Source organism: Sus scrofa, chromosome 4 (genome assembly GCF_000003025.6).
Source record: "Sus scrofa isolate TJ Tabasco breed Duroc chromosome 4, Sscrofa11.1, whole genome shotgun sequence".
Taxonomy (NCBI): Eukaryota; Metazoa; Chordata; class Mammalia; order Artiodactyla; family Suidae; genus Sus; species Sus scrofa.
The window spans coordinates 103,018,330-103,032,862 of NC_010446.5; positions in this window are offsets into that span (position 1 = coordinate 103,018,330).

A 14,533-nucleotide genomic window follows, 5' to 3' on the forward strand; every position below is an offset into this window, starting at 1 on the left:
TCAAATTCGTAGTAACAGGATGGTACTAGGGAATAGAGGGTAGGGGAAATAAGGAGATATTGGTCAAAAAGTACAGGCTTTCAGTTATTAGATGAGTAAGTTCTAGAGACCTAGTATACACTGTAGTGACTATAGTAAATAATAATGTATTGTATACCTGAAATTTGATGAGAGAATAAATCCTAAGTATTCTCATTACATGCACACACACAAAGGTAACTATGTCAGGTAATGGATGTATTACTTAGATTGTGGGAATTATTTCACAATGTATATATATATTAAAGCATCACATTGGACATCTTAAATATATATAATTTTTATTTGTCAATTATATCTCACTTAAGCTGGGAGGAAAATAAATATATAGATAAATAAATAAAAAGATGAGTTGAAATGAACTAAATTGGCAAGCAAACCCCCACCCACAATGATTCCTAATTAGATAGAAGAGATAAGCCCTCAGACATACATATCTAAGAGGAAAGGGCAAGCCATTTCTGAGGATAAATATTATCCTCTCCAGTCTGTTTTGTTATATATATACACAAAACTTCTGGTATCCAGTGAAGCAGCAGATTGGCAGGAAAATGTGCTATGTGATCAAGATGAATGAAGTTAAATAAATCCGATTCACAAATGACCTATATGTTGGAATTATCAGAAAAGGACATTAAAGTAACTTTTATAAGTACATTTAAAATGTAGAATAAGAGGTATTCAAAGTTAATGAAAAAATGGTGAATTGCAACAGATAAATAGAAACTGAAAAGAGAATTGGGAATTCAAGTGGGAATTGTAGAACTAAAAAATATAGTATCTGAAATAAAGAATAGATTTGCTATACTTGACAGTGAACTGGGCAAAGTGGAAAAAGTTTAGTGAAATCAATGATAGGTCAATGTATGTTATCTAAACTAAAGAATACACAGAGAAAAGTAGATATGAAGAACAGAGCCTTACAAATCAGTGGAATAGTATCGACTTATATAAAGATATATAGTTGGAGTCATAGAAAGGGATGGGGGGAGAGAGACAGAGCCAGACATTAAAAAAAAAGTGCGAGTTAAGGAGACTGAAGAAGCATTTGAAGAGGAAATAGCTGAGAATTTTCCAAAATTAATAAAACCCATCAACACTCAGTTATAAAAAAGTTCACTAAAACTTGAAGCAGGATAAATATGACCATGCTAAACAAACCAAACATTAAAATATTAAAAGCAGTCAGAAAACACACCCACACCCACACACCTACACACACCACAGGCCCAGATGGCATTACCAGTAAATTCCATCAAACAAGGCAGAAATAATACCAATTACATACAAACTCTTCCAGAAATTAAGAGAAAAGAGAGTGTTTCTCAATTCATAAGGCCGCTATTACTCTGAAACAAATCCAGTAAAAAACATGATAAGAAAAAACTACCTACCAATGTCCTTCAGGAACAAATGGAAAATGCTCAACAAAATTTTAGCAACAGTGTATAAAAATGTTAATATAACATGACTATGATTTATCCCAGGAGTGAAGGGATAAAACATTTGAAAAAAAAAATCAATGTAATTCATCATATTAATATACTAAAACAAATCCATGTTTCTGTCTCAATAGATGTAGAGGCTATATTTGAAAAAAAAAAAAAAAAGCATACATCTATGATTAAAACTCCCAGCAAAGTAGAAATAAAAGAGAATGTCCTCATCCTGACAAGAAACATCTACCAAAACATACAGCAAAACATCACACTTAAAGGTGAAAGATTGAATACTTTCCTGAAATTGGGAAAAAGGTAAGAATATCCACTCTTTCCTCTTCTCTTCAACATTGTAGTGTTGATTCTAGCCAGTGCAATAAGAGGAGAAAATGGAATTAAAACACATGGCATTGGAAAGACAAATATAAAACTCTTTATTTACTAATTACATGATCATCCATGTATAGCATCCTAAGGAATCTACAAAAAAAGCCACAGGAACATATAATTGAATTTATCAAGCTTGCAGGATACAAAATTAATCTACAAAAGCATTTGTATTTCTGTATATGACAAACAAAAGTCAAATTGAAATTAAAATGCTATTTATAATAGCATCAAAATATGAAACTCTTAGAAATAAATCTGATGAAAGATGTGCATCTCTGAATACTGAAAACTTCAAAACATTGCTGAGCAAAATTAAAGGCCTAAATAAACAAAGAGATATACCATGCTCATGGATTGTTTAAGACTCAGTATTAAGAAGATGTCAACTCTTCCCATATTGATCTGTAAGATTCAACACCATATGAAACAAAATCCCAGCAGGTTTGATTGTAGAAATTGACCAGCTGATTCAAAAATTGATATCAATGTATCAAATGCATTGTACACCTTTACCTTACATAGAGTTACATGTCAGCTATATCTTAATTTTTAAAAAAATTAAAAATGGATGTGAAACATTTTTCTTCTCTATACTCTTACCATAACCTGGATCACAAGTTCCGTTGTTTTTAATTTTTTCTTTCCTTTTCCTTTTCCCTTCTGTCTAATAGGGAGTTATACTGCTTATTCTCCTTCCCAAGGTAGCATTTAGCCTCCTCCTAGCCCTCAAACCGTAATGGTAGTTGCAAAGAAACATGATTAAGTATGATTGAAATGAAAAACACAGCAATTTATCATTTCACAATATTTTACCCCGAAAAAGAATGATAAAAATATGGGATGGGCTGCTTTGGAAGAGACTAGAATCATGCAAGAGAGACCAAACTATCTTCATTCAACCCCCATTCACAGAGCATCCACCATGAACCAGACACTGGGAATAACAGTAGTTAAATAAGGGTCATATGGTCTCTGTCCTCATGGGTCTTAAAATCTGGCAGCATGTCCAGGATACTGGGGATTTCTGCATAGAGAACAAAGTGACCCCAGAGGTCTCTTCTGGAGGTCTGTAAGTCTGTATCTCCAGGATTAAACAACAACCATAAAACACACCTTTGTCTTCTAGTAAGGCAATTGCTTCTCTCATGCCCTCGGTTTGAGGCTTGAGCAAGGTAGACTGAGTACAGAGAAATAAAGAACCCAACACCTATGACGGCACTCCGTCAGCCTAAAATAAAAGAATTTGCCTGGCTGTCTCTTTAATCAAATCCATCGTATACATGAGCACTCTTGCAGGCCTCCACCAGAGGGAAATAGCAAACACATGGTCTCAGGCCATTTCTACTCCTGGGAAAGTGTGGAAGAGACTATTTCAGGAAAAGTGAACCCATTTCCAGGAAAGTTCACCTTCTGGCATTGTCCCCTTCCCCTGGCTCTGGGGGCTGCTTCAGGAAAGTGAGGCAGCCAGTGAGCCAATCCAAGCCAGAGTGAGCAGATGGCGTAGCGTTCTGGGAACATTCTGGGCTTACTCCTCCAAGTACCACCACAGAACCAAGGGACGGTTCCAGGAAAACAGGGAGTCGTAACGAGACTCATGGCTTAGGCACACTAGGCCAGCAAAGATGCCAAGGGTAGACTTGCTGGAGTCAGGGTGGAGGCGACCACTGGCTTCTCAGGCAAACAAATCAGTTTGATTCTCCCTGCCTTTGGACACGATCACTGCTCCCTCCCAAAGACACCTCTTGGGTCTGCAGGCCGAAGTCCAATGGCTCCAATATCTGGGAGCAGGCTTGAAGTATTTCAGGAAAGAAAGTGAATAGATACCAAGCAATAATTCCATTAGTGGTTTTACTCAAAGTGCTGTTTTGCAGCCTCCAAACTTTATGTTTTTTCTTCTTCCTGAGATGTTCTCTGCCTTCTGCCCTGTTGCAATCCTATTTTTCTTTCCAAGATTATCTCAAGTGCTACTTCCTTCATGAAGCTTCACTTGCAGCTCCAAGTAAGCTCTCTTTTCATAGCATTCTAAAATTTCTTATAGCAAATATACTTTATATTAGGGCATTTTATGCATACCTTAACTTTTAAAAAATTAAAAAAAAATTCTTTTTGGCCACACCTGTGGCATAGGGAAGTTCCCTGGCCAAGGATTGAACCCAAGCCACAGCATACCTGAGTCACAGCAGTGATAATGTTGAGTCCTTAAGCACTAGGCCACCAGGGAACTCCCCCCAGATTAAATTCTAAGTACCTTATAGACAGAGATCATACTCATTCTTTTTTGCATCTCATTCTACCCCTAAATCAACATGCATTTCCCCCAACCACCCTACATTTGCACATGGTAGGATTGAGAAAAACTTGAGGAAACAGTTGAGAAAACAGTCTTTATAAAGAGCAGTGGTAATTGTCAGACACTTCCCAGGCCTGCAAAGGGCAAGATCAGGTCTCTCCTACAGTATCTTTGAGATTGACAATAGTCCCTTCTGTCCCAAGAATCTAAAAAGTTAAAAACTAAATTCACTCTCAGTGATGCTTAATTCATCTGCACCTATGGCATAGGGAAGTTCCCTGGCCAAGGACTGAACCCAAGCCACAGCAGACCTGAGTCACAGCAGTGATAATGTTGAGTCCTTAACCACTAGGCCACCAGGGAACTCCCCCCAGATTAAATTCATTGGGAAATTAGCAGTTCCACCTTTGTGAATTTTCCAGATCACTGGAGATTACTTATTAAAATCCAAAATTTTTTAAAAAATGATTTATAAAACATGCTTTTCTAAGGCATTCAGAATATCTCTGGAAAATTCCATAAAAGAATGGTTATAGGGGTTGTGTCCATGGAGGATGACTTGGAGATTAGGGAGTAGAGGTGGGGGGAAACTTACTTTTCACTATGTACTCTTTTGTACACTAGGTACTCTTTTGTACCTTTTGAATTTTGAATGATGTGTATCTATTACCTATTTTTTAGCTCTTATTTAAAAAAAATTTTTTTTAAATTTCATTGAAGTATAGTTGATTTACAAAGTTGTTATAATTTCTGCTGTACAACAAAGTGATTCGGTTATATATATACACACATCCATTCTTTTTCAGATTCTTTCCCCACATAGATTATCACAGAATATTGGGTAGAGTTCTCTGTGCTATAGAACAGGTCCCTGTTGGCTGATCATTCCACATACCTCAGGGTGCATATACCAGTCCCAAACATCCAGTTCATCTCTCCCTCCTTCCCTCCCCCATCCTCTTCAGTAACCACAAGTTTTTCACCGTCTGTGTGATTCTGTTTCTATTCTGCAAATAAGTTCATTTATTATCCATTAATTTAAAAATAATGACACATTTCCTACTTCTTTAAATGTAGGTGCTGAGCCTAATGTAACCTTTCTTTCTGAATCAAGTTCATCATTATAAATATTATTTATTGCCTTGTTCCTAAAAAGCATTACTCCCCCCAAAAAGGATATTAAAGCTATAAAGAGTTATTTGCCCCTATACTGAATGGCTCCAAAACTTCTAAGCCTCCAGAGGCTTGGGGTTTGGTATACGTTTTATATTTTCTATCTCTTCCCTGACAGCCATCACTTTTTATTTTTATCATAGTGACGGCCTATAGCAACCACTGCCCCTCCTCTCTTCTGATTTGCTCATTTGCTCTGATGTGACTTGGAAGTCAAGTGATCTCAGGTGGTAAATAGAATTCATCAAGTGGAGATGGGAAGAAGAAAATTCCAGTGGTTAAAAAAAAAATGCTACCAGCTGTGTGGGGTCTGGCTTTACAAAGTTGTTTGGTTTGAATGGCGTTCTGATCCAACATCAGATTTACTTCTCACTCACTCAAAATCATACCATGCTGAGCCTTCATAGGGCAGGTCCTCGTGGTAGGCAGGCCTGGTGGACACCAAATAGTTATTTGGTACAAGTGTGCTGCTAGAGGCAATGCCCAAGAAAGCAAGAGATTGTTTATATCTTCCTGTTCATGGAGGACACAGGAAAACTACTAATACCTAGGAACTCAAAAAAAGTGATGAAAATTGGCATCATTCAGTATGTGGACTTAACGATTTTTATTTTGGCCTTGTAGTGGTTTTTCTGACTCAAATGTTTTCTGTTTTAAATTTTTGTATGTTTTTTGCTTTATTTATTTTTTTATTGTTGCTATAGGTCTAGGTACCTGAATGACTAGCTAAGGGCCTTCTAAATAAGTACAGTTACCATTAACATTATTCTTAAAATTATTCTTTTTCTCTTTTAACCTGAGCGCTGTTTTTAAGAAGGTCCTGGACAGTTTACTGGCAACATAGATTTAAGCAACACTAGCTCCAAATTCAGGTTAAGCCTCACCTCTGTCGATGCTCAAATCTGTCACCAAGAATGGCGTCCTGAGCATCGCTGTCTTGGATCAAAGTGTCCAAGGTTTGAAAAATTATTGGAGAAGTAAAAAGAGAGTTGAAACTCAAGGGTAGGGAATGAGATGAGGCCATAATATGCTGTTAACATTCAAAAAAGAAAGCTAATTGTGGAAATTACTGGCCAGTAAATTGAATAGTCATAGTAATAAAACAGATGTTAACAGTGAAAATCCATCAACATCTGGAAAGGATAAAATCACAAAGGATTTATGAAAAGGAGTGAGTTCAAGAGACTCGGCAGAAGAAAAAATCCAAAAGCCAGGTCTTTAGTAAAGAATTTGGAACTTGGGTGAAGGCTTTCGCTCAGCCTGCCACGCCATTTCTACTCTAAGGCCAGTTCAGATTGCTTTGGATGAGAACACAGTCACATGGACTCTGCAACTGGCTGGGAGATCCTTAGTGAAGGATAATGATATAAACACCCAGAAACAGCTCCAGAGAGGAGAGTGGGGGCCTGAGGGCACTTCCCTAGAGAGCAGGATTGGGTCTGGTTTTATTTAACATCTTCACTAATGATTTAAAAGCAGGAATAAACAAATGTCAAGAAAATGTGCAAAGCACATCAACTATAGACAAAGGACACACACCAACCAGCAAGGAGTTTACCCAATAGGACTGAGAGCAATTACCAAAGGGAGCTGGAAATAACCTAGGTCAGAGAAGCTTAGGAAAATGATCTGAAATGAACAACAACAAAAAATCACTCTTTAGATTTGAGGGGGGAATTAGGGTGGGAGAGTAGAAGGATAGAGTAGGAAATGTGTGGCCAAAAGCATCCCCAGAGGACAAGTAATGTTTAACAACATAACATGGGAATGAGGAAGCCCAACAGGACAGAGGTCCAGTTTTGAGGTTTGTAAATATATTTTGCAGTTCAACAGATGTAAAATGATAACCCACCCATTTATTCAGGGTCAGAGGGCAGGAAGGAGGGGTAAGAAGCTGCATATTGGACTTAAACATATACCCAGAATATTCCGGTTCTAAGGGTGCATATCTCTGCACTCTGGGCCAGACTTCTAGAATATTTGAAGTCCTATCACCTAGCACAGTACCTGACACAATCAGCGGCAATAGTCAGAAACTTCCCATTCCTTTAACGGGCAGACCAGGTCTCTCCCAGAGTCTCTTTGAGGTGGACTGTTGGTCTTTCTGACATAGAGTAGATGCTCAGTGATCGTGGGACAAATGTAAGAATCCTGCAGATTTCTTAGTGTGTCTGTGATCTTTGGGTGATAATGAGGTAAGAGGTGCCACTAAAGACCCTTCCAGCTTTGAGATCTGGGAACTCTGGAATTGGAAGAAGAGCAGCCAGCCAGATGTTTAGGAAAACAGGGAAGATAGTACCAGCTTATGTTCTGGGGCCCTGGCAAGCCCCATCCTCTCTATGAAAATGGAATTGTGGTGCACCCACGATTCCATCTGGTTCTGCCACCCCTGCACCTGACCTTGGCTAAGTGACTGGTCACCTATGGACAAACCTTACTTTCTTGTGTTCTGTACCTACTCCCACCATGTTCTAGCTCTGTCCAGCACCCAACTTGGATTCATAAGAGCTGTCTTTACTTTTCCTAAGTGTTCAACTTCATATTGGCAGCTCAGAGGAAAGACCATGTCCCTTGTCCTGATATACAACACGAAATCCCCCTGTACTCGTTCTGTACCTGTTTCTAGACTATCTTGACAAGGACTTCTCGAACTTTCATGTGGACAAAATCCCCTGGGAGGGGAGACTAGGCATTTCTAACAAACTTCCAGATAATTCGGTGTTGATTCCTAGACCATGCACTTGAAAGGCAAGGCTCCAGAGCAGCAATGTCCAATAGAACTCTCTGCAGTGATAATGTTTTTTATCTGCACTGTCCAATACAGGAGCCACTAGTCACATGTGGCCGTAAATACTAGCATGACTTATGAACTAATTTAAAATTTTAATGTAATTATAATTAATTTTAACCTAAATAGGCACATGTGGCTAGTGGCTCCTGTGCTGGACAGCAGAACTCTAAAGCGATTCAAGACACTGGTCTGGAGAGTGCCAGGTCATGCATTTCTTTCCCCCAGTAAACCATTAATCATGCAGGCATCTGGGCTACACTATGAACATTCAGCTGAAGTGACAACCTATTTGGCTAGAAATAAGGATTTTTTTTATATGGTGTTTACTTTCATTTAAAATTGTGCTTTGAAGAAGACAAAACTACCATATGACCCAGCAGTTCCACTCCTGAGTATATATCCAAAGAAAACAAAAGCACTAATTGGAAAAGATACATGCACCCCAATGTTCATAGCAGCATTATTTATAGTCGCTGAAATATGGAAGCAACCTAAGTGTCCATTAACAGATGAATGGTTAAAAAAGATGTGATATACATACACAATGGAATATTACTCAGCCATAAAAAATAATGAAAATTTGCCATTTGCAACAGCATGGATGGACCTGGAGGGTATTATGCTTAGTGAAATAAGCCAGGCAGAGAAAGACAAAGCAAATACTGTATGTTTTCACTTATATGTGGAATCTGAAAACTAAGACAAATGAATGAATAGGACAAAACAGAAACAGAATCACAGAAGCAGAATACAAACTACAAGGTTGTAAGGTAGGGCATAGGTAGTATAGCAAATATTTTATAATAAGTTTAAATGGAGTATAATATATAGAAATATTGAACTACCATTGCACACCTGAAATTAATAAAGTATTATAAATCAACTACAATAAAAAAAATTGTGCACTACTTACAGACAATAAAAAGAAAGGCAATAAAGATTTGCTCTATTTGAGTTTTGTTAAATAGTTTTATGGAATTTCAACTGACATAAAACATGCCACATATATTTAAAGTGTGAAATCTGACAATTTTTGACATATTGCATTACTACAATCAAGAAAATGAGCATATCTATTATCCCCCAAAGTCTTCTTGCACCCTTTGTAATCCCTGCATCCTGAACTACCCTCCTCTCTTCCATCAACAGGCAGCCACTGACCAGCTCTCTGTTGCTATGTATGTTTGCATTTCCTAGAATTTTATGTAAATGAAATCATACAGTATGTAATATTTTATTACCTGGCTTCTTTTACTCAGCATAATTATATTAAGATTGATCTATTGTGCATATCAGTATATAGTTCATGTCTTTTTATCGATGGGTTGTATACCACAATGTCTTTATCCATTCACCTATTAATAAGTATTTTCATTGTGTCCAGTCTGGGGCTATAACGCATAGGGATGCAATGAACATTGGTATACAAGTCTTTGTATGAACACATGCTTTATCTTGGGTTAAGACCTACAAGCACAACGGCTGGATCACGTGTGGGCGTGTATTTAAATCTTTAAGAAACTGCTAAATTGTTTACCAAAGTTGTACCATTTTAGTCCAGCTAGCAGTAAAGAGGCATTCCAGTTCCTCCACATTCTCACCAATGCATTGTATAGTCAGACTTTCAAATTTTAAGCATTCTAATAGGAGAGCAACGATATCCTATGTGGATTTCATTTATATTTCCCTAATGATTAGTACTATTCAATGTATTTTCATGTGCCCTTTGTGCATCTTTGGTAAAGTGTCTTTTCAAAATTTTTTGGCCCATTTTTCCCTATTTGCTTTTGTTGTTTATTTTCTTATTATTGGGTATGGAGAGTGTTTCCTATATTCTAAATGAAGCACTTTTGGCAGATACTTCCCTCTCAATCTGTGGCTTGTCTTTTCATTCTCTTGAAAGTATCTTTCCAGGGTTCCTTGGTGGTTCAGTGGGTTAAGGATCCAGCATTGTCACTGCTTTGGCACATGTTGCTGCTGTGGTGTGTGTTCAATCCCTGCCCTGTGGGTATGGCAAAAAAAAAAAAAATGACCAAAAACCAAAAAAAACCACTATGAAAGAAAGTATCTTTCAAAGAGCAAATTTTTATAATTGATGAAGATCAATTAATCAATTATTTCCTTTATTTTAGTATTGTACCTAAGAAATCTTTGCCTACCTGAGATCACAAAGATTTTCTAATGTCGTCTTCTATAAAACTTCTAAAAGTTATTAGATTTATATCCATTTGAGTTAACTTTTGTATGTGGTGTTGGGTATGAATCAATGTTCATTATTTTGTGTATAGATACCAATTATTCCAGTATCATCTATTAAAAGACTCTCCTTTCTCTACTAAATTCTTTTCCATCTTTGTTGAAACTCAATTCGCCATATACATATGGGTCTATTTCTGGACTTCCTATTCTTTCCATGATCTATTTGTCTATCTTGACATCAATATCATACTTGATTATTATAAATTTTATAATAAATCTGGAAGTCAGGTAGTGCTGGTCCTCCAACTTTGTTCTTCTTTTTCAAAATTATTTTAGCTATTCCATACTCTTGGCATTTCCAAGTGAATTTAAACATCATGTTAATTTCTACAAAAAAGATCCTACTGGAATTTTGACTGGACTTGCTTTGAATCTACAGATTAACTTGGAGAAAATTGATTATCTTTGCAGTATTGAATCTCTGATCCATAAATACAGCATCTGTCTGCATTTATTTAGATCTTCTTTTTTTTTTTTTTTTTTTTTTTTTTTAGCCGCTCCGCATATAGATTCCTAGTCTAATTGAGCCTAGCCCGGCTATGCCAGAGCCAGCAACCAGATCGAGCCGTCTGCACCTACACCACAGCTCACGCATGCCATCCTAACCACTGAGCAGGCAATTGACCCCCTCATGTTCTAGTCATTATTAACTGCGACGGGATCTAATCTTCTTTAATTTCTCTCAGCAATGATTTTTAGTTTTCAGTGTGCAGAATTGACCAGATTTATTCCTAAATATTTCATATTCCTTTTCTTCTATTGTAACTGGTATTTTTTCCAATTTCAGTTTTGGTTGTTCATTGCTGGTGTACAGAAATACAATTGATTTTTTTTAATGTCGATCTTATGTCTTACATCCTTGATAAACTTATTACTTTTAGTAGCTTTTTTGTGGATTGCATCAGACACTCTACATAGACACTCATGCTATCTGCAGATAAAGACAGTTGTACTTCTTCCTTTCCAGGGAGTTCCTGTCGTGGCTCAGTGGTTAACCAATCTGACTAGGAACCATGAGGTGGCAGGTTCGATCCCTGGCCTCGCTCAGTGGGTTAAGGATCCAGCGATGCTGTGGGCTGTGGTGTAGGTCACAGACACAGCTCAGATCCTGTGTCGCTGTGGCTCTGGCATGGGCTGGCAGCTACAGCTCCGATTAGACCCCTAGCCTGGGAACCTCTATGTCCCGTGGGTGCCACCCTAGAAAAGGAAAAAAAAAAAAAAAAAAAGACAGTGGTACTTCTTCCTTTCCAATACATGATGCCTCTGATTTGTGCATAAATACACACAATGTAAGACACAGATGTGGGCACCAAAGTCCTGTGTGTACTTGGCCGGGAAGAGCCATTATGGTGACCCAGAATATGCCTATGTTAATTTGTTAAATTATCAACAAAACCCCCACGACATTTGAAAATCCCTAGAGCGAACTGGTGTACTCTCAAGAGGGCCCCAAGGATCTGTGACCCATACTAATGTGGAGAGAAACACCCATGATTCAGAGTCAGAGACCTGGGTGTGAACCCTGGCTCGCTGCTTCCCGCTCTGCAATCTTGGGCAAAGGTTTAATTTCTCTGGAGCCTATTTCATCATCTCTAACAGGGAGATTAATTCACTTGGAAAACATTGATGAGTTATTTGCTAGGGGCCAAGACTATAATATCCTCTTTCCCAACTTAAAAGAGTTATTTTTGAGGATCAAACGAGATTATTTAGGAGAAAGCATAGTACAAAACAAAAGCATACTAGAGTTGTTAGTTATTTGCTTTTTTTTTTTTTTTTTTTTTGTCTTTTTTAGGGTAGGACCTGCAGCATATGAAGGCTCCCAGGCCAGGGATCAAATTGGAGCCGTAGCTGCTGCCTACACCACAGCTCACAACAACACCAGATCCAAGCCAAGTCTGCAACCTACACCATAGCTTACAGCAGTGCTGGATCCTTAATCTATTGAGCAAGGCCAGGGATCGAACCTGTGTCCTCATGAATGCTAGTCAGATTCATTTCTGCTGAGCCACGACAGGAACTCCTTATTTGCTTTTGTACACTTATTGTATACTTATCTCTCTCCTCCTGAGCTTCACAAGCTCTCCTGAGCACTTCAAGATCTGTCTCAGAGGTCCTTCTCATAGCCCCTTCTCTGTAATCCTAACAGGTCACCTCACTGTCTGCTGTCTCTCCTCCCCAGCCAAGAGATGGGCCAGTTCAGGATTGGTGCCTAGCACAGTGCCTGGTGTAAACAGGAGGTATAAACAAAAGGAGTATTTGCTAATGCATGGCCCTGGGGCTGTAGGTGAGGAAGATGAGGCCTGAGAAGACTGAACAAGGTGGTTAGATGTTCCCCACTTGACGATATTGTCGAAACTTGGTTTTATTGGCACCTCCCATTGCCAGCTGCTACCAAAACCCACATGTCAATCCACTCAAAAACAAAATAACAGTAACAGCAATAGCAAGGCATGATATTATTCTGTAAACTGTGACTGAGTCAGGGCTTTCTTCTCCAAGAACTTCTTCCCTGGGAGTGAATGGGAAGTTGGTGCCACTTTCTTCTTGAGGACCACCAGTCCTTGTCCCAAGGTCCAGCCCAATGACAAGGGTGGCTCCCTGGCTCTTTTCAGGACTGCTGAGGGCATCTGCTCCTAGGCCGGCTTTATCCACTGAGAGGAGGAGGGCTAGATGACTGGGTTAGCAACAGCCAGGCCAGGAAGGGTGGGAAGTGGGGGAAAGGCTAGATGTTCTCAATCTCTCTGGCCTGGTCCCTGAGCCAGGGTGGGGTAGGCTAGAGAGAGAGAGAGAGCCATCCCACACTTTGTTGAACCCAGATGGTGGGTTCGTGAGAATCATCTAATTGTCCACAGAGAGGACATCTCACTTTGGCAGAAGACATAGGCTAATCAGAAGCAGCCCCCAGCATCTCCTTCCTTCTTCCCTCCCTCTTTCTGTGGATTCAGTTTGATGGGTACAAGGAGAAGTTCCAGGGCTTTGATCCCTGGTCTTGCTGCCCAGCCTCAAGTATGGGATGTTCAGAAACAACTGAAGGAGTTTTTGATTGAAAGTTGGGAGGAGACTTTCTCATGAGCCCACCTTGGCCAGGGCTCTCCCAGGAAATATTAGCAAGCCCAGATCTTCCTACTCCAGGCCAGAAAGTTCTCTCTCTTTGTGCCAGAAGTCTTCATTCTGGGGATGCTTGGAAAAAAGCAAGAGGGAGTGGAGACAGCTCAGGGTTTTGGAGGTAAACAGATTAGGGTGCCAATGAAATAATTTAGGGCTCTAGCATTTCCCATTTCATAAAGTGACTCTATCATGTAATAGCTGTGTGACCTCAGAAAAGTCAAATAACCCCATGAGCCTTCGTTTCCTCCTCTACAAAATGAATATCAAGATACTTACCTGATGGTATGTTATGCGATAATGTATGAAATGCCTGGTGCTCATTAGGGCTCAACAGTGACAGTTCTTTTCTCTCCCAAGCTGATGAGATGCTCAGACCAAAGCTTAGGCTCAACCTTGTAGTCCTCTGCCGAAAGCTGCTGTTGTTGAATACATCAATTTTCTTTTTCCACCTCCCTAACTATCTATTTCCTGCTTTCTTTTGACTATGTCAATCAGACTAGCCTTACTGTTTCCATAATTTTTATTGTGAAGTCTTTAAAATCCATTCTGCATTAGCTGCTAGGTATAAAACAATCATATGTATAGCTAATGAATAACATAATAAAATGCGAAACATATGCAGGTACCATGCAGTATGACCACACATACACATGGTGGATGTATGGTGTTTGATCAGGATAGTGGATTGCATGGCTTTGTCACAGTACAGGTTGAACCCATAGTGGGTTTTGCAACCCCAGATGGACTTCTGAAACATGTTGGATGTAAATGGTTGGCTTAAATAGAAATCATATTTGAATGCACTTTTTTGGACATTCAGCAGGTGACAGGTGTTTTCAGAAGCTCTAGCCCCATCTTGATGTCTTCCCCTCTGCCCGTGGCCTTGGGGCTCCTCCCCTCCCATCCATTCCTCAAGAAGTACTTGGCTGGAGAGCCCTCTCCCCTTCTTCTTTGACATGCTGGTCCCGATGCCTGAACGATATTGTCTCTGTCCATCCAGAACATCACTAGCCACCTTTTTCTCATTGCTATTAGAAGTTC